The following is an 18,594-nucleotide window of genomic DNA, read 5'->3' as shown; positions in this document are numbered from 1 at the left end:
GACATGATGAAATGACAGGCAAATGATGCTATGCAGAGGGATCCACGTCCGGCTGTCAAATTTTTTTAAAACAGGTTTTTTGATTTAAAGATGCCCTTTTTCGCCACAGCATTGTCAGCAGTGTGGTGCATCAGATTACACCTAAGATGTGCTAACTAGCTGGTTGGTTACGTAATATTGAACAGTTAACTTTTCAACTACTACAGTTAAGTTCTCTGTTTATTAAGAGGCTTGTAGCTCACCGCAATCCATATCAGTGTTAGTTCTTCGATTTCGAAAATGCCATTCGCGTCGCCGCTGCAAGGCAAGCAATTTTGAAAACCACGTGACAAGAAAGAGCGTTAGCCACGCCCTACGAGCGCACGTCCACATCGGCACACCTGCCATGTGCTCTTTGCCCGCTCGCCGCTCCCTGTAGGGAGCTGTAAAAGGAGCACGTGTCATCCGCGCTGCTGTATGAAGCGCGCTCGTAGGCGTGGCTAACGCTCTTTCCGGTCATGTGATTTCGCTTTCGTGTGTGTGTGAGGCCCCAGAATTTAGTGCGTTGCAGCGGCAACCAGTAGGGCATTCTAAAAATACTCAAAACGATATGGATGTCACTTACGGCGAGCTGCAAGCCTCTTTATAAATAGAGATTAACAATAATGGTTAGTTTGTTTGTTTGTTTGTTTATGGGGTTTAACGTCCCAAAGCGACTAAGGCTATGAGAGACGCCGTAGTGGAGGGCTCCGGAAATTTCGACCACCTGGGGTTCTTTAACGTGCACTGACATCGCACAGTACACGGGGCTCTAGAATTTCTCCTCCAAAGAAATTCCAGCCGCCGCGGCCGGGATCGAACCCGCGTCTTTTGGGTCAGCAGCCGAGCACCATAACCGCTGAGCCACCGCGGCGGCCAATAATGGTTAAAAAGTTAACTAGTCATTATAAGTTGCGTTAATACGTTTTGGCGGGCTAGTTGGTTAAGCATCTTGAATAAACAGCGCGAACGAAAACGAGCACAAAAGACAAGGGAACGGACCCTTTGCTAGTTACCGTGTCTTAGCTGCATTCCGATGCACTACACCACTGACAATGCTACGCTGGCGAAAGGGCTATTCTAACTCACAAAGCCTATTTTCATAAATTGCTGATAGTCTTAGGTGAAAGACTGTGCATGTCATATGAATCGCCCAAAAGCTTCCTTCGTTCCATAATGAAATAGATACTTAACTTTGCCCGCTGAATCCAGTTCCTCTTAACTTCGTCGACTGAAAGCAGCAGCATGCGCTGTCTTAAAGGATGATCTAGAGCGGAACCGATGAATGATCTTCTAAACTCATTGCGACAGACGGTTGTGGATCGATAATGTAACGCAGGGCGTATAAAATAAAGTAAATCCTTAAGCACACTACTCTTCGGTTGCAAGGCTGTCACTGAAGCGAACGTTTAGCCGGGGGACATCGAGTACAGCAAGCGATTCATAAGAAGAAACAAAAATTCGACAACTCCACCGGAACGAAAACGTCCGATTCCAGACTACGAGAATGTAAGCTGAGATGCACACAGAGCTCAAATAGATCACCACTGAAAACTCGGGAGGCGCAGTTCTCCAACTCCTGCCTTAGAAGCGGACGGAGATAAGCTTGGCGTCCCCAGCTTCAAAGCCCTACCGCGCCGCCAATGCTGCCCCCATTAGTTCACGCCTGTCCGCGCTGAACATCGCAACCTTACACGCAATCCCATAACGAGCCACCGTACATCGTCCGGACGGCCGGCATCGACACGGCCTCGCCTCGCACAGCTCGTCTAGCTGTGTACAGCCCTGGGATCAAATATACGCGGCCGGCCATACTTCAGCTGAAGACGCACGACAGTGCTATATATACGGCCACGGTGGCGGTCGGAAGGCACAAGTCAGACCACTTCTTACGCCGGCAGTATAAAGGCGGTGCCCAGTTTCCGGCTTGCTCGTTCCTTTCCGCATTTTTCTCACATGTCGCATTTTAGGGTTTTTTTTCTTATCGGCTAAGGGTACCTCTATTCTTCATGCTAGTAGATGTTCTCGAGTGCGTTCAATGATGGAAATTGATCTGAAGTTCGATAAGGTGAGCTCATGTTCTTACGCAGTCGCTGCCGTCTTTCTGCGAACGAAGGAGGAAGACCGAAAGGTATTGCGTCACGAAAAGAAATAAAAACGTAAAATGGCGGAGGCGTACACAGAGAAGGAGCGGTCAAACAGATGGAGAAAAGCGCAGAAGTGGACCCGGCCAGCAGTGACTAGTGTCCGGCATCGAGCAACAACTCCGGACTTCCGTGTGCAGTGAAGTGCGGACCTCTTGGGGGATTTGAACGTAAACGGGCAAAGAAAATAGACCGGGCAACACCGCAGCCTTAAACTGGCGCTCTTGCTTTTGACTAATCCGTCGGGTTTGTCTTGCTTTTTTTGCGCTATCTCTTCACGAACCACGTGAGTGTGCAGAGACTGTTGCCGTCAGTTGGATATATCCTACGAAGAACAGAACAAATAAATGTGGACGCCACCTCTATTCGACAAGAAGTTTTACGAGGGCCACTGCACCTCGCAGCTATTACAGTGGTAGTGAAGGGTTGAAAAAATGCAAGGAAATAAAAAGCTTCCTCATTTTTCGCAAAAACATGTAATCAACGCGCTTCCGTCGTACGATGCAATTTCCTGCTGAAAACCTCGGTTGTTTCGACACTCTTGAGGGCTTCTTTGTCGTCAGTGCTCGAAGAAAAGTAATTTTTTTTGTTTTAATTTTTGAAACTTTTAAAAGCAGTTGGAGTTTCTCACACCTCCCACCCACTACAGATGTACGAGTGTTTGCCAATAGCTGAACACTTCATCAGTGACAAAATCATCCGGCCTGCTTGCTAGAGGCGAGCTTTGGCACATTGTTTCTCTGAAAGAATATTGAGGGCGAGGGAACGAGAAGAAGAAAGAGGAATAAGGAAAAATAAGGTAGAACATAACGGAGCAGGGAAAAGGAAAAGCAAAGAGCCAAGCCCTAATTTATTTTCCTCTTTTATTTCGCAGATCTGAAACTAAGCTAGACTGTTACTTCTCTGTGTAATTGTGTTCTGCACAAATGAATGTGCGGCTTTGACGAATCATTGCCATACAAAAACATTTTTGGCTGCGTATCGGCGGCCTACTTCTACGAAAATTGTACAGGCATGTTTTGCTTGGACGTAGTGGCTCACGCTATAATGTCTTTAATTGTTATTAGACAGAGCGCACTCCACGTCACGGAGTACGCGAGTTTACTCACCTTGATTTCACTTGATTAAGTGATTAAGAACGCTCGTCTAGAAGCAGGGTCTCATCCCACCTGTCATCACAGAGCCCCGGGGGTGGCGCCTTACACTGAGGAGTGACGAAGGTAAAGATGACAACAATGGCGATTACAGGCACCTGGTGCCGACTAATACGTTGCCCCTTCACTCCTGCCATCTTTTAGTGCGAAAGCGCTACTTCACAAGCAAAGCTAGAAAACCCGAGGTATGTTGGAAGCCTCAACCTCTGTCGGAGTGCCAGTGGCGGAGGCGGGCGAGCGGACGGGTAGGCGGGCGGACGGGGGGACGGGCGGGTGAACGATCGGGCAAGCGGCCGAACGGGCGGACGGGCGGACACGCGGATTGACACGAGGACGGACGGACGGACAGACGGACGGACGGACGGACAGACGGGCGGACGGACGGACGGACAGACACTCATGCATTCGCACATGCACAGGGGCGCACGCGCATGCACGTTATTCTTGGTGCGCGCTGTTATTGGATCTCTGTCCTTTTTTGTTAGGCAACTTCCGGTTGTTCATGGGTGGTACAAAAATATGACTATTGAAAGAACCATTTCAGCAATGAACACAAGCATATCTGCAAGTGACAATGAATGCCACTAGAAATTGCGGCTGCGTCTCACATTTCTGGAAACAGATATTGTTGAAACGTTCGAACGCGAGCTCGAACTGGATGATATCGAAATGCAGTAGATAGCAACTCAGACAAGTGTCTTGCTGAGTGGTCTCTGGTCCTCTCAACGTTATTTTATAGAAGCTTACTTAGAAGGTTTTTTCTTCTTTTGACAGTAAGCCGTGGCCCCTCCATCTGCAATGCAGTTCTTGCTAGGTTTCGTTTTTAAATGATGTTACTTAGCTAAGTATGTATACCGGGCGTTTTTAGCGCTTACATATGCTATTCTCGCTGTGATTTTTTAACGTTTAGAGGTTTTTATTTTAAAAGCTGTGCGAGATGAGTAATTAGACCTAAGTGAACTAAAATTAGCTAATAAAATGTACTTTCATCTTGATTTCAAGGGGCAACATTATATTGCAAAACTGAAGATAGAACGTCAGCCTGGTTCTAAAACGTTCCAACTCGGCAATGTGGTTCGAAATATCGAATGTGAAAGATAAGCGTTTTAAAGCTCCATGAGTTGGCTTTCGCGTTTTGCGCATTTACTATGTGGTGGCGCTCGCATTTAAAATGGAGCAGATATCAACACCGTTTCTATTTATCTATGATGGGGAAGCAGTTCATGTGATTTTTGCGGCGATACTGCCCGAAGCGATACCAGTTTCTAATGTGCAACGCGGCGAAGGCAACTCGAGAAGCATTGAAATGACCATTTTTGCCGTTAGATGATTCGAACTACATTGCCAATTAAGAGAGAAGCCAACAGCCACAGAAACCACGGGACGCAGGGGATTTTTGATTTATTTATTTATTTATTTTGTGCTGTTGTCAATTTAGAATATTACTGAATATGTTATCGCTTAAACCTAATTGATTAGAAAAGCAGAAGAAAAAACAACCACATGCCGCCGGTGGGATCCGAACCCACGACCACGTTCGGATTCGGGTTCGGATCCCACCAGCGGCATGTGGTTGTTTTTTCTTCTGCTTTTCTAATCAATTAGGTTTAAGCGATAACATATTCAGTAATATTCTAAATTGACAACAGCACAAAATAAATAAATAAATAAATAAATAAATAAAAAATCGCCTGCGTCCCGTGGTTTCTGGAGCTGTTGGCTTCTCTCATATTTATAACGAGCCCCTCATTCCCCTTCCCTTGTTTGCTTAATTGCCAATTAAGGAAATTTATAGGCTAGGCTCGCCTACGACGTTGACGACATTCAATATCGCAGTATGTAATTTTGTGCCTTAAAACAAAAAATTATCGAGTTGATTAGCTGATTTCAGTCACCTATTAGTGCTTTTGTTCAGCTCTCTCATCTAGATAATTCCCTTCTTGCTGTGCGATCCATCTGCACAGAACGCACACTCTAAACAGAAATGTGTAAAAAGGCAGTGAACTGTCATCTCAAGCACTCCCTTTTATAAAAGAAAGTGTGCTATAGGGCAGCTTAATCTCTTTGTACTGTGATATAGGCGTATTCGTGTTTAGAGTGTACAGCCGTATTTGTCACAGTTTATAAAGAACAAAAACATGTTAACATTAATGAAAATTAACCAAGCGCTTGATGCTGTGCACGCCTGCTCACCCTCTGTTCCCCACTCGCTCCCTATGTAGATAGAAAGGACGAAGAGAGAAAAAGTCACACAGAAAGTCCTGTTAACGTCTTTGTCATCTATACTCTGTAACACGAACTTTGCTACATACTAGAAGCGTTTACTAAGAGCTCAAGTATTTACACTTAGCGCACTGTTTGCCCAGCTGATGGGATTTTGAAGTGTTTACACCGGGACGGTACCCTGGAAGTAAGCTGTTGAGTGGTTGGAGGCCCGAAGCAACAGCCAACTCTTGTTGACGACACATAGCACAAGTCCACAAGCTATTTTGTTCTTCCGTCGCGTCTAACACTACGTTCAGAAATAACTGCTTTGGAGTGGACGAAGCTGTTGTCCATTTCCTTGGATTCTCGTGCTGTCGTGTGGTCGGTGAAAGCTTTGGTCTAGAGCTGTAGAAAACACTTTCTGTACGAAACACAAGGTGGCGCCTAACGGTCGCTTGCACTGCTTACTTTTTAAGAATTAGCTTGGCTCTAACATTTCGAAGAGAACGCGTTCAGTCGCAATGCATGTCTTTTTGATACATTGCAACTGGAGACCATGAGGCGGAGTTCTTTGCTCGCTGACGCTTATAGCCTCTCTTCATTGTACCCGAGAGTCCTGAGGCCATTTGTGTATTTCACGGCAAATCGACATTGATCCTCGGTGACCAGTAAGTGTTCTCAACGTTTGCTGCAAGCATTGAAAGACTTGCGGTGGTGGGAGTGACATTTCCTTTTGTTCCCTTCCGTTCTTCGCTGCTTGTAAACCTGCCGCCATCTAATGCAGTTTACAAAGCACTTCGAAAAATCTGGCCCTTCAGAATTCCCCTTTTTTGAGTTTATTAAGAAGTGCAGCTTTAAAATAGTTGGCCCCAATTTGCGCATTTCCTCACCGAAATACACGTTTCAAGAATGAGATTTAAAAACAAAAGCATTTTTTGTACCAACCACTCGGCGACACTGACCGAACCGTCAGGTATAGTGAAATCTTTTGCGCCTGTCTTCTTAGCTCACTGCTTAAGACAAAGAGAACCTAAGTATTTCGCGACGTAAGAAGCTTTCCCCCGAGTAGTTGCTTCACCAAAGGTTTGATAGTAGAAGCACGGTCAGGAAATTTTATTTCAAGATAACGATCATTGAAAAGTCTGGCACTAACTAGGCTACTTCAATGCTCTGAAAGGCAACGAATCGAAGGACGTTTGTGAAAAGGAAGACCCATTAGCCACAAGGGATCCCGCTTGGCTAGCGGATATGCGATCCATGCCCACTTCGATCGAATGTTCACATATGTCAAAGTCTAGATTGTGCGCAATGCATGGTCAACATTTTCTATGTGGTTAGGCCTGCCTGAATAGTATTCTTCTTGACTAATTAGTCGTAGTATCCTGTAACTAGTCACTAGCAGTAACTGCTGATGTCCGGTTACGACAATCTACCGTGACGGCGCACTTGGTAATGTGTTTAGATTCTGAGCACTAGCGTGTGGGATCGAACCCAGAAACAGCGGCGGCATTTGACAGGGGTAGATTGCAAAAAAGCACCTATTTAACTGTGCGATGTGAGATCACGTTAAGAAAAATAGAGGTGGCCGATATTAACGCAGCGCCCTCCCCTACGCTGCCTCTCATGGCCTGCATACTGCTTCGTAACGTTGCGCCTTATATACCCTGACGCATAAGGCAAGGCTACGACATAACAAGACGAGTGAAGCATTTAAATCTATTAAAATGGCTCCTACAGCCATTTCTTCCGAAAAACTGCGAGATGTCTTCCCGCGCCCAGAAGCAAGGAATCTCCACCAGGATGCGTACTTTCGAGGGTTCCCCCTTCTCGGTACCAAATGTCCATTATAGCTGAGGCCTCACCCTGACAAAATGTTATTTTGCCAGCATGTAAACGGGGGCAATAATAGGTTGGTTCGCAATAAAGCAACAGCATGAAGTACCACTATAATGTTCCTTTGCAAGACAAGCATTTTTGGGTATTACCTTCAATTCCGACGCAACCATAGAATATTGTACCATACCGTTTGAACTTAAGAACATACTAACGGGAATCGTTTTTTTTCTTGGGATGTGTAACGAAGTCGTCCTTTTAAAGTCGGTCCTGCTGTCGCACACGGTAATTAAGGCTGCTATGGAAAACCAAGGTGGTGCACTTTTCGCAATAATTAGCAGAAAAGTATATGCATCCTTAGTGGTGGTCTGCGGATATATTGATTGTTACGACGGAATCTTACAATATCCGATAAGTTGAGTTCATAAATAACTTAAAATTGAAAAATTCGCGTTTCCATAGCTTCAGGTTATGACAGGTACCGCTGTACAAAACAAAATCTGTGCCTCCCCCGTAACCGAGAGTAAGGTAAACATGAAATGCAGAACGATGCAGAAGCGTACGCGGACATGACGAGACACAGGCCTGACAAGAATGTATATGCAGCGCTTTCGAAACTGTCTAAAGTGCGTAGAGGCGAAAGCGCTTTCCGCACCACTTTGCCTATGTGACACTCGTGACGTCACCACTGGATTACGTCACACATAATTGATGACGAAGTAAGGGCAAATTACTAATTGGTGACTAATTTCTGATTAATGACAAATACTAATTAACTGCTAATTAATGACGCTTCAGCTTCGCATTTAGGAGTGGAACGCGACAGCGTGTTGTAGCGCTGCCAGGCAGTCCACGGAACGCCACCACCCGTTCGGCGCGATGCCCTTCGAACGCGACGCTTTTTGAGGAAAGGAAATGGCGCAGTAATTCTCTGTCATCTCGGTGGACACCCGAACCGCACCGTACAGGAAGGGAGGAACGCCACCACCCGTTCGGCGCGAAGCTACCGGCGCTTGTATGCCGGTCCTTTAGGAGGGCTTAGAGTGTCTCGTTAAATCTCGTTAAATCTCGTACGGTGCCCAGATGTTCTCGTTTCAGTGCCCGCATGAGTGGAATTCAGTGCCCGGATGTTGGCTCTCGGTCTCGGCGTGACGTCACCCCACTGCCGACAACGGGAGCTAAAAGCATTTCATGCTTAAAAAGAGCTGAATAACCGTCTTTAAAAACCGCTCAGAAGAAAATTAGGCCTTCTTTTGCTTTCTATATGGCCGCTGAAATCAGGGAAATACATGTGGAACGCAAAGCTCAAAAACGTGTTGAGTGAATTCTTAATAAATGTAATTACCGTAACCAGAAATATGCGGACGTGAGAGAAGGAAACGTGTTAACTAGAGAAGAGTGCGTTATAGAGAGCCCTCACTGGTACTGAATTGCATGCGGTTACTGCCTGCCTTATTTTCTCAGTGCTAGACAGCGAATGAAGATTTGCATATTATGAAATTACCTGAATCAATTTTTAGTCGAATAACGTAAATCTTAGCCACTTATGAGGCACTGTCTATCGGCGGCTACAACACTGCGGTAGTTGATAATCTAGACATCGGAAATTCAGAAGTTCTGATACTCAAATATAAATACGGGCACTTTTTCACAAAAATAAAACCAAACCTTGCATTCTTGATCGTGTTTACATGCATGAAAAGAGTTTCAGGCTATGAGTGTACACAGGAGGGTGTCGTGTGTTGTTGCGATGGAAGTTAGTTTCGGCCATCACCAAAAATAAAATGTGTAGAGCCTGCATCTTAGATGTTTGCACATACGTATTGTACTAAGATGTTATCCATTTCATTATTTCACTTCATTTCATTTATTTTGATTACTTTGACTACCCCATTTGTGTATTACAAAGCGGCGGGGCTAAATGAAGCAAAATATTTTATAGGCATTATTTTATTGCCATGAAGTTCCACGTGGATTATAAGGAATGATTTAGTAAACAGCACCGGAATAGTCCTTAGCACAGGAAGTTCTCAAAAGTTTGCCAACAAATAAATGTGTTCATGAACTCTTTTACTTTTGCATTATTATAAATCCGCCCATAGCGGCCAAGAAACGAGCCCCTGAACCCGTGATTGGCAGCAGAACGCTATATCTACGGAGGCTCCGTTACCTTTTAGGTATTATATTATGTTCTGCTTCTATGACTGGTTGTTTATCCATATGCAACCAGACTTTATGGTAAAATTATGTCTTGCGCGTTATTGCTTCTGTTGCCCTGGTGATTGTGCATTTAATTTTTCCATTACAGTTAAAACCCAATTTAACGAAATGATGTGCAGGCTCGAATTATTTCGTTAAATCGGGAAATTCGTAAAATCAAGACAGACATTTTTCAGTCCTTCAAAATCTAAAATTGTAGTATGGCGGCACCCAAAAGCTATACGGCCGCGGCATCGCATTTGCCGCTAACCCGTGCCGGCGCGTCCGGGAGGGTGGCCCGAATTGACTTCGCGTGAAACCGGATAAACAAAAAACAACAAAAACGTATCTCGGCGTTCTGGAGAGAATTGAGAATTTATTTTGCAATGAAGGGATGCGAGATCTTCGCCTGCGTGCGCTTCATCAGCGGTGGGTACACACACTTACCCACAAGCGCTTGCATTATGTCCTTGGTTCCCTCGTGGACACCAGCAAACAGCCTCAATAGGGTTAAATGTTGGGCTAGTTGGTGTTGAGACTTCACAGGCATACTTTAGCGCAAAAGACGGGACGTCAGAAAGACAGGACGAACACGGGCGCTACTGACAACTGCTTTATTGAAGCGAGAACGAGGCATACATATACGCTTCTGGCCTGCGCCAGCGCTACCTACCGAGGAACTTGGAATTATATAGGAAATCATATAAGACTCGATAGGAAGTTTATCTCGGCATTATACAGAACGACAGATGTGTCACTAACGCAGTCCTGTCCCCCTTTCCTGATAAAGAAAGTTTCCAAGGTTTCACGGGTTGTTTTTTGAGCACTTCGGCCAAGGATTGAAACGCTAAGGAAACGCGGCTCACAATTGGTTCAAGCAATGCAGTGGTCAACCAGATTAGTACGTGCCTTATTGTAGATATCTTTTTCATGCTCCCGGAGTCGGTCGTTTATACAGCGCCCTGTCTGGCCGATGTACTCTTTGCCACATGACAAGGGAATCGTACACGACGTTCATAGCGCACTGCACGAAACGTTTTTCATGGTTCTTTTGACAGCCTCGTTCTCGCTTCAATAAAGCAGTTGTCAGTAGCACCTGTGCTCGTCCCGTCTTTCTGTCGTCCCGTCTTTCTGTCGTCCCGTCTTTTGCGCTAAAATATGCCTGTGAAGCCTCAAGAGATCGACGGCTTCCATCACCTAGCTAGGGGTGGGCACGGGAGCTTCGACGTCTTCTGCATCGTCCACATGTTCCAACTGCTCTTTTGCATCGGTGACAAGCTGGACGACACATTCGTCATATAAGGCCTCAGTTGTTTCCTCGACGGAGTCGGCATCGGCGGCCACAAGCTGCCGCATTACGCTCTTGAGGCAACGCAAGTGTCCTCAGAATTATTGCTTGTGCGCTGCCAATAAGATTGGAGACATTGTTGGCAAATTATGTAGAAATGATCCTTTCTTTAAACAAAAATTGAAAATTGATTTTCTGGGAAAGGAAATGACGCAGTGTCTGTCTCAAACATATCGATGGACACCTGAACCACGCCGTAAGGAAAGGGATAAAGGAGGGACTGAGAGAGAAGACCGTTTTATTTTTTACTATTTTCTTTCCGAAAAAAGTTCCTTACATCTGGTTTGGTGGCCAAGGTATTTTTCTTAGTTCGGGTTATTGAACCCTAAAAAAACCCTAAAGAGATTGAACCGTAAGGGTAGCTGCCGGGGAATTAATATTTGTTCGTTAAATCGGCAACTTCGTAAAATCTGGTTTCATTAGATAGAGTTTAATGCATTTCTTGGCCTAGAACTAGCACAACATCAGTTTCAATGCACTTAACTTTTTCTTTTGAATTTTGCAGATATCCTGGCATCAGCTGCTGGCACCTGGAGATAAACTAATTGAATTCCCCGTTCCGGCGTGTGGCGTTCGGCCCACTTCTGTCTCCAGGTGAAGGAATTTTTTTAGGATTTTCTTGTAGCCACTAATACCTGAGGAATGATAGCGTGACTACACGGTGAAAACGACCCAAGAAGACGTTTTATTAAAAATGGACGTTGAGGGCGCGTTGTACAAGAACTAATGATTTTCCGCGCCGGCTTTCTCTGCTCATTTGAGACAATTGCTTTAGGCATTCAAAAGCATGTGTTTTTATAGGTTCGAAAAAGGAAGACCCAGCTTTTAATCGATAGGGCTTGCGAACCGTGATGATGAAAACACCACATGTAATAGTTAAAACACTTGTGTATTCGGGGAAAAACTCAAAACGCAGAAATCCGCAGAAAAAATATGTAGAAACGAACTGCGAACACGTTAGTACGCTGTAGTTGTTGTGACACATTGTTCACGCCAGAGCTCATCTTGCGCGTAGGAGAGCCCTATATAACGCAGAGAAAAGCGCGGCTGCTACCCACTCACCCCTTGTACTGCTGAAGTTCTCGGAAACCATAGGAACAAAGCTCCCGAATGTGAGCTGCAGAGAGCATTCATATTTTTCCTTGGATGAACTTTGCATAACATCTGCTGGTGTCTTTCGATTAAAATCACGACGACGTGTTGCCGAGAGCTTTCAGTGTATGCACGAACACATATGAGCATATCGCGCGGAAACTAAGCGAGAAGCTATGTAGTTTCTAGAAAAACGATTTTGCCATTTTGTAGCGAGCAAGTTTTTGTCTCTTGCACCATTTAAAGAGAAAATGCTCTCGTCCCAGTATAAACAAGAATTGAATAAACAATTCTTTAAACAAGAGCCGATGATAGCCTTCGGAGAATAAATTTAAAATATTTCCTTCGAACAGCGCCCAGTGTTGTTTTCGGAGAAAACCAGGCATGCGAAATTGAATACACGCTTTTGATAAATCATGGAAGCACGTTCTTGCGGGACATTGTAAAGCACTGGTGTTTCAGAAGCGCACTGCTCCGAAGAGGAAAAAAATTGATACAAATCAATCCTCTTTTCACATAAGAAGTAGTGCGCTTTGCTAACAGTGTGCACAATCCCATCAGTGAAAAGAAAGTCTCAGAAACAAAAGTGAATTTAAGCTCTGGTGCACATCCATTTTCGCTCCTGTTTGGTAGAGACTCCAAAGATGCCAAAAGCAGTGAAGCGCAGCTGCAGAACCGATATCAGGAATGTATCTGACAAAAAAAGTAAAGATTAGAGGAATTTTTATAGTTTAATTGACCCGGAAAGCACGCAGTTCAGCAGTGTGATGGAAACTTTCGATTGTTTTGAATTCTTGCTTCGAGAAAGGCCATACAAGGCACTCAACAAAAAAAAAAGACACGCTTATTGATTCCACGTTTTAGAATGGTTCGAAAGGAAATATCTCGTTTTCTGAATGGAGCAGTTCTTTTCGAAAAAGAGAGCTCGAATATTATCAAGCTGAAAGCGATCGCCTTGGGACGTACAAGTGAACGAATAGACCTCCCCGAGCTCTTCGGTCATCACCGGAACCAAGATTTAACGTGGACAGTTGCCGTGCACAAAATGAAGGCCTGTTTAAACCACTTTAAATGTTCTTTTAATACTGCTCTTACCTTTCTTCTCTTATTTTAGGACAATATTGAGAATCATAGCTAGGTAACGGAGTTGTAGTGTTAAGTGAAACAAAATGATCATGCACATGCTGCAGGAACATTAAAGAGAAATATCAAACTCAGCGAAGCGGACAGGTTATTTGTTGGGAACACTATTGGCGTTTTTTGTACGCTGATAGGTGGCTGCGTTGCTGAGGGAAGCACAAATGAATTCTCTAAACCGTTCCACGTTCGAAGCGCCTGCGAGAAATCAGCTGCCCCGATGTCATTTCCATGACGTGTTCGCAACCCGAGGAATCAGAGGCGTCGCTTCCACGGTAATTTCGACGGTAATTGCACATGGAGACGGGAAAACAGCATTTCTCCAGGAAACTCTCGGCTACATCGCTCGTCGCCGCAGCACGAATATTGAGGCGGTGGCGCCAAGTGTACCTAGCTTTTACTCAACTTCCTGGCCTACGAAAGCGTTATTTTGGCGAATAATGACATATTTGTTATCAGCTGAACCTTACCTTATAGTCTAGCCTGACTTAGTATTCCCCTTTCGTGTTCCTTTCAAGAACTAGAGTTTGAGTTTATTCCTGTTTTGAAAATAAAACATAGAATTTCCCTGGTATGGAGGCATCAAAGATCGAAAGGTTGCTTGACTAGGTCTCCCCAATGCAGGAAATTAAATTTTCATACGGGTCAGGTAAGAAGCTTTACTACAATGCCTTTACCGGCAGCGTTGTGGCGGGTAAGGCGCACTCCAGTGGATAAACGTAAAGGTGTTTGCACGTTCTTCCGCAGGTGTACTTATCGGTGTCATTATGTAATTACGCTGCGCAAAAACTCCCCGCTAGGTAGGTCGACATTTATGCAGCGCGTGACTGCACATTGCATTTGTGACTGCATAAATCAACTGCCTTTATTTGCTTCTGGGAGAAAAGTACGATTAATGAATGCATAATTAATAGCTGGACCCTGATCGTGTTGTCGTCGGTAAACATATGGCCTCTACTTTGTCGGACTCAGTGCCTGCTGATGCAGGATCGCTGTAAGCCCTTATTATGATCTCAGCACGGTGACGTTCGATACGTTATTACGTATTTTTGTGAATGGGATCGAGAAGAGATGCGACTCTAGGGACCGCCAGCAGCTGCACCGCTTTATTTTTGCTTTTTTTTTATTGCGTCGGCAACAGCCTGTGTGCAGCCGCCTCCTACAAGTTTGTACATATCAAACCTGCGGCAGTCTTCCATTCAAAAGGTCAGGACAGGCCCTGGCTTATCGCGAGTTGCATCATTCTCGTTGATAGCGTTGCTTTCAGTCTTCATTACTTCGTTCTTCATCTCTCCGGCCCTGCATGTTTCAAGGCTTCAATATGCATTAACAAACAAACAAACAAACAAACAAACAAACAAACAAACAAACAAACAAACAAACAAACAAACAAACAAACAAACAAACAAACAAACAAACAAACAAACAAACAAACAAACAAACAAACAAACAAACAAACAAACAAACAAACAAACAAACAAACAAACAAACAAACAAACAAACAAACAAACAAACAAACAAACAAACAAACAAACAAACAAACAAACAAACAAACAAACAAACAAACAAACAAACAAACAAACAAACAAACAAACAAACAAACAAACAAACAAACAAACAAACAAACAAACACACAAACAAACAAACAAACAAACAAACAAACAAACAAACAAACAAACAAACAAACAAACAAACAGACAAACAGACAAACAGACAAACAAACAAACAAACAAACAAACAAGCAAGCAAGCAAGCAAGCAAGCAAGCAAAGAACGATGAAACGGAACCATCAAAAATGAATAAATAGCAAATAAAATAATAAACATTAGAGAAATATATTTTCCTTCTCAATACCATGCGGGAAAGATAACACTACGCAGCAGGGGCCAAGCAGCCACGCTCATGCGCTCAAGCTTCTCCTTTAAATGCTACCGTATCGCTAATTAATTTAGGCGTGTGTCATCGTGGTCATTTAGCACTACTGGTTCCTTGGCTTGTTGGTTTATGCTTTATGAGAGTACAGAAGCGCCAGTCATCATCGTTGTCTGCCTGGTTGCGTGGACAAGGGCTCCTCTGACAGATCTTAGTCTAACCCAGACTCATCACATGCCCTTCATCTGTTCCTATATGTTTCTAATTGTACTTTTCTCCTGCCCTTGAACTGGGCTTACCGGAAAAGACGAGATGAATCGCCTAAGGCAAGAGAACGCGCCAAGTGCTTACGATAAATAATATGACACATTTTGTCCCATTCAGATCAGACAAGCTGACAACTCGGAGATGTCTGCGTTCTTGAACTGACACTAAATATAGCTTTTGGACTTCAAGAAGGAAAATCCGCAAGCTGCTCTTGAACTTCATAACGAGAAATCAGAGGAAACAAATTCAGCTGCAATACTATTTGTTCTTTACAAAAACCGAGGTACTGACAGTATCCTCGTGAAAACCTTGAAACTCCTTGGCGCCGCACACGACCCGGCGTTCTTCAATCTTTCCTCAGGTTGGCGCCTGACCTATGTATCTCAATGCCATCTCTTGCTTCAGAGCACATGCCCACTAACTCCTCCGCGGTCGCACCCCTCTCCGTGTATTTTGAGGAAGGTAGAGTGAATATTCCGCGTTTTTGGTCAGCCATGGTAATGTGTTGGCGGCCACCAATTCCGGCAGGGTAACGAAAACAAAGCAACAAAATCAACCTCAACGTGGCCAGCTACGTGTCGTCTTGGTTAACTGATTAACAGAGCAACAACACTGGAACAACGCAGGCTATGAGGGCACCGAATTAATTTCTATTAATCGCGCACTTTGATGTGCTCGGTAAAATCATTGAGCGGGCACATGTTGATCGCTTACGTACCTCCGGCGTCATGTGAAAACTGAAAACAAGAGGCTACCTGCGGCGTCGACTTTTCTGACATTGTTAGCTTGTTTTTCACAGCGAAGCGAGCAGGCGCATATATATATATTCTACCAGCGTGTTGTCCTGCTTTCGATGAACCTGCTGTTGATCGGAATGGTCGCAGAGCTCTACCGAGTTTTGGTACGCGGAAGGAGAGACGTGTCTCTCTTCAGCAAGCTTCCGCAATTCAACATTCGCTTCAACCACATTACCGTCTGATGTGCAGGCGCGCCAGGGAGCCCAGTGTTGCCATTACATCCACGCCCCCTAGCCACTCCGTCCGGCGGTAAACAGGTCGCGAAACATAAATCATCACATTTGCCCAGCACCTTGCGTCTCTGCCAGAATGCGTGCGGAAAGGCGCCGTGTAGGCGGACTCGCTTTTTTCTTATGTGGAAATGAACGTGGACGGAGACTGGCGGTGGCGCTCACAGTCTGCACTTAAAAAGGCGGGAGGCAAAGCTGTAGGAAAGAAGTAGCAGGCGTAGGCACAAAAGAAACTCGAAGAAAATATGCCAAAGAATCCAACAGGGAAGAACTACTTCAATGCCGTTTTGAAGGCATGTACACGTGGCAGACGTTTTTTTCGTTATTTTTTTTGCCGGCATACTCTTTTGTTTTCATCAGCTTCCTGTTAACCTGCTCGAAATTTGCTCTTTTGTATTTGCGACATGCGGAGCGTAGAAGACAGAGACCCGGGAGAGGCAAGGGGAGGGGAAGGAAAGCTCGGCGGATTGAAAGGGACAAAGAGGGTAGTGGTCTCGGGGCCATTGATCTCTACATTTCAAAGACAGATGGTCGCTTGTGACACCCCACTGAAGGCGGCCCATTATTGCTCAACGAAGACAGCGAACGACCGAATTTCGACAATTTCAACATTCCAGTTTCAAAGGTCGCCATTGTTTGCAAGCACCTTTGCGTTACAAAGTCCTCTGGCCGCGAAGAAATATGAAATTGTAGAGCCAGGGGCTATGCTGTTTCAAACATCATGTGAAAGGCACGTCAAGTATTTTTGGCACTTATCTTGATGTGAAAAAAGGACAATAAGTACCAGATTAAGGAAACAACCTTTACTTTTCATAGCGGCTCACCAATGTTCTTCAGGCTAAATTGGACCGTGCTTTGCGGAGAGGCAGTTTTTACGCGTGAAAAACGTCGTGTGTACGACACACTAATAACGATGTATTGTGCTACTGAAATATCTGAGATATCCTGGGACATTGTGTTGGGTCTTATGAGTGGCAGGAAACCCCTGAGGCTGCCTTTGCTCTCGCGCTGGTGAAGAAACAATACAACGGTATTCTCTTTATTTCTTGTGAGCGTGAACTCATGCTCAGCGCTGAAAGAAAAACCAGATTACTTTTTGATGTTCAGAGTCAGTTAATCCTCTTGCAAAAGTAAAGCGGAAATCATAACGCCCCCGCCATTGAATTCGACCAGATGGATCATTCTTATAGATGTAAATTCTTTACTACTAATGCTCAATGATTTATCTTTTCATTACGTGCATCCAGCTTGCTTCTGTGAGGGAATATAGACAAGGAAATACATGGTCTGTTCTGAAAGTAGTAGGGCTCATTTTTTAAAACAAAATTTATTCAAGACAATAGTACAAACGATTACAATTTTTCAAGGTAGCACCCTTCCGCACCTACACGCTGCTGCCAATGAGTTTTACAGTTTTCGTGCGCCTCCAGGAAGGCCTGGACCGAAATGCTGTTTAGCTCCCTCGTCACGGCCTGTTGAACCACCTCTACCGATCCGTGATGTTTCCCCTCGAGCGTCGATTTTGTTCTCGGGATTAGAAAAAAGTCTGGCGGGACCAAGTCGAGGCTGTAGGGGGGCTAAGGCAGCGTTGCCGCCTTGTGCTGGACAAAAAATCGGGGTCCTCATTCACATGATGAAGGAGATCCTACCGGTTGGCCTTTTCCTCCTCTGACAACACTCCCGGCACCAACTTCGCGCACGCTTTCCTCACGGATAAGTTTTCTCTCACGATCTCAAAAACTTGGGTTTGAGGACTGCTCAAGTCATCATCAATTGTTCTGATACTCATTCTACGATCACTGTTAAGTAAATGTTCCACTCGCTACACATTTTCCTTGGTCTTGCTGGTCGAAGGGCGTCTGGAGTGGTCGTCTTCCTCCACTCTTTCCTTACCTTCTCGGAAAAGCTTGTGCCACTCAAAAACACCTGATTTACCCATGGAAGCGTCACCGTAGGCCTCCTTAATCATGTTGTTAGTCTCTTTGCCCGTTTTACCGAGATTTACTCAAAATTTGATCGCGTATCGCTGATACAGTAAACGCTTGATGATTCTGCGTAACGAGACGTTTCGACAGGGGTTCGCAGTACAAGCGACCTCCTCTCTTCAACAGCCGAGAGCCGACTGCCGATTTTCCCCAGCATTCCCAATATCCCCCTTCAGCGATCCTGCATGCGCAGACCGCCTCTGGTCCGCCCGTTCGCCCAGGAAAAAACCAGTCCTACTACTTTCAGAACAGACCCTGTATATGTCACAAAACATACAGTACTGCTTTATGCATACTGGGCGTTTATACTACT

At 44.8% G+C, this 18,594-nt stretch overlaps 1 protein-coding gene across 3 annotated transcripts in view; it reads left to right on the top strand.

Annotated features, from left to right (window-relative positions):
• LOC149343214 (calcitonin gene-related peptide type 1 receptor-like) overlaps positions 1-18,594 on the top strand; it is a 310,843-nt gene that overhangs the window by 138,853 nt on the left and 153,396 nt on the right. For all 3 annotated transcript variants that reach the window (XM_089545761.1, XM_089545758.1, XM_089545759.1), the window contains exon 3: positions 11,407-11,495. The gene's annotated coding sequence lies outside the window, so the exon portion shown is untranslated. The remainder of the gene's footprint in view (positions 1-11,406; positions 11,496-18,594) is intronic.

This window comes from Amblyomma mixtum, chromosome 5 (genome assembly GCF_055824585.1).
Source record: "Amblyomma mixtum isolate Tamu chromosome 5, ASM5582458v1, whole genome shotgun sequence".
In the NCBI taxonomy this organism is placed as follows: Eukaryota; Metazoa; Arthropoda; class Arachnida; order Ixodida; family Ixodidae; genus Amblyomma; species Amblyomma mixtum.
The sequence above is the reverse complement of the archived record's forward strand: the minus strand, read 5'-3'. Positions and strand labels throughout refer to the sequence as shown.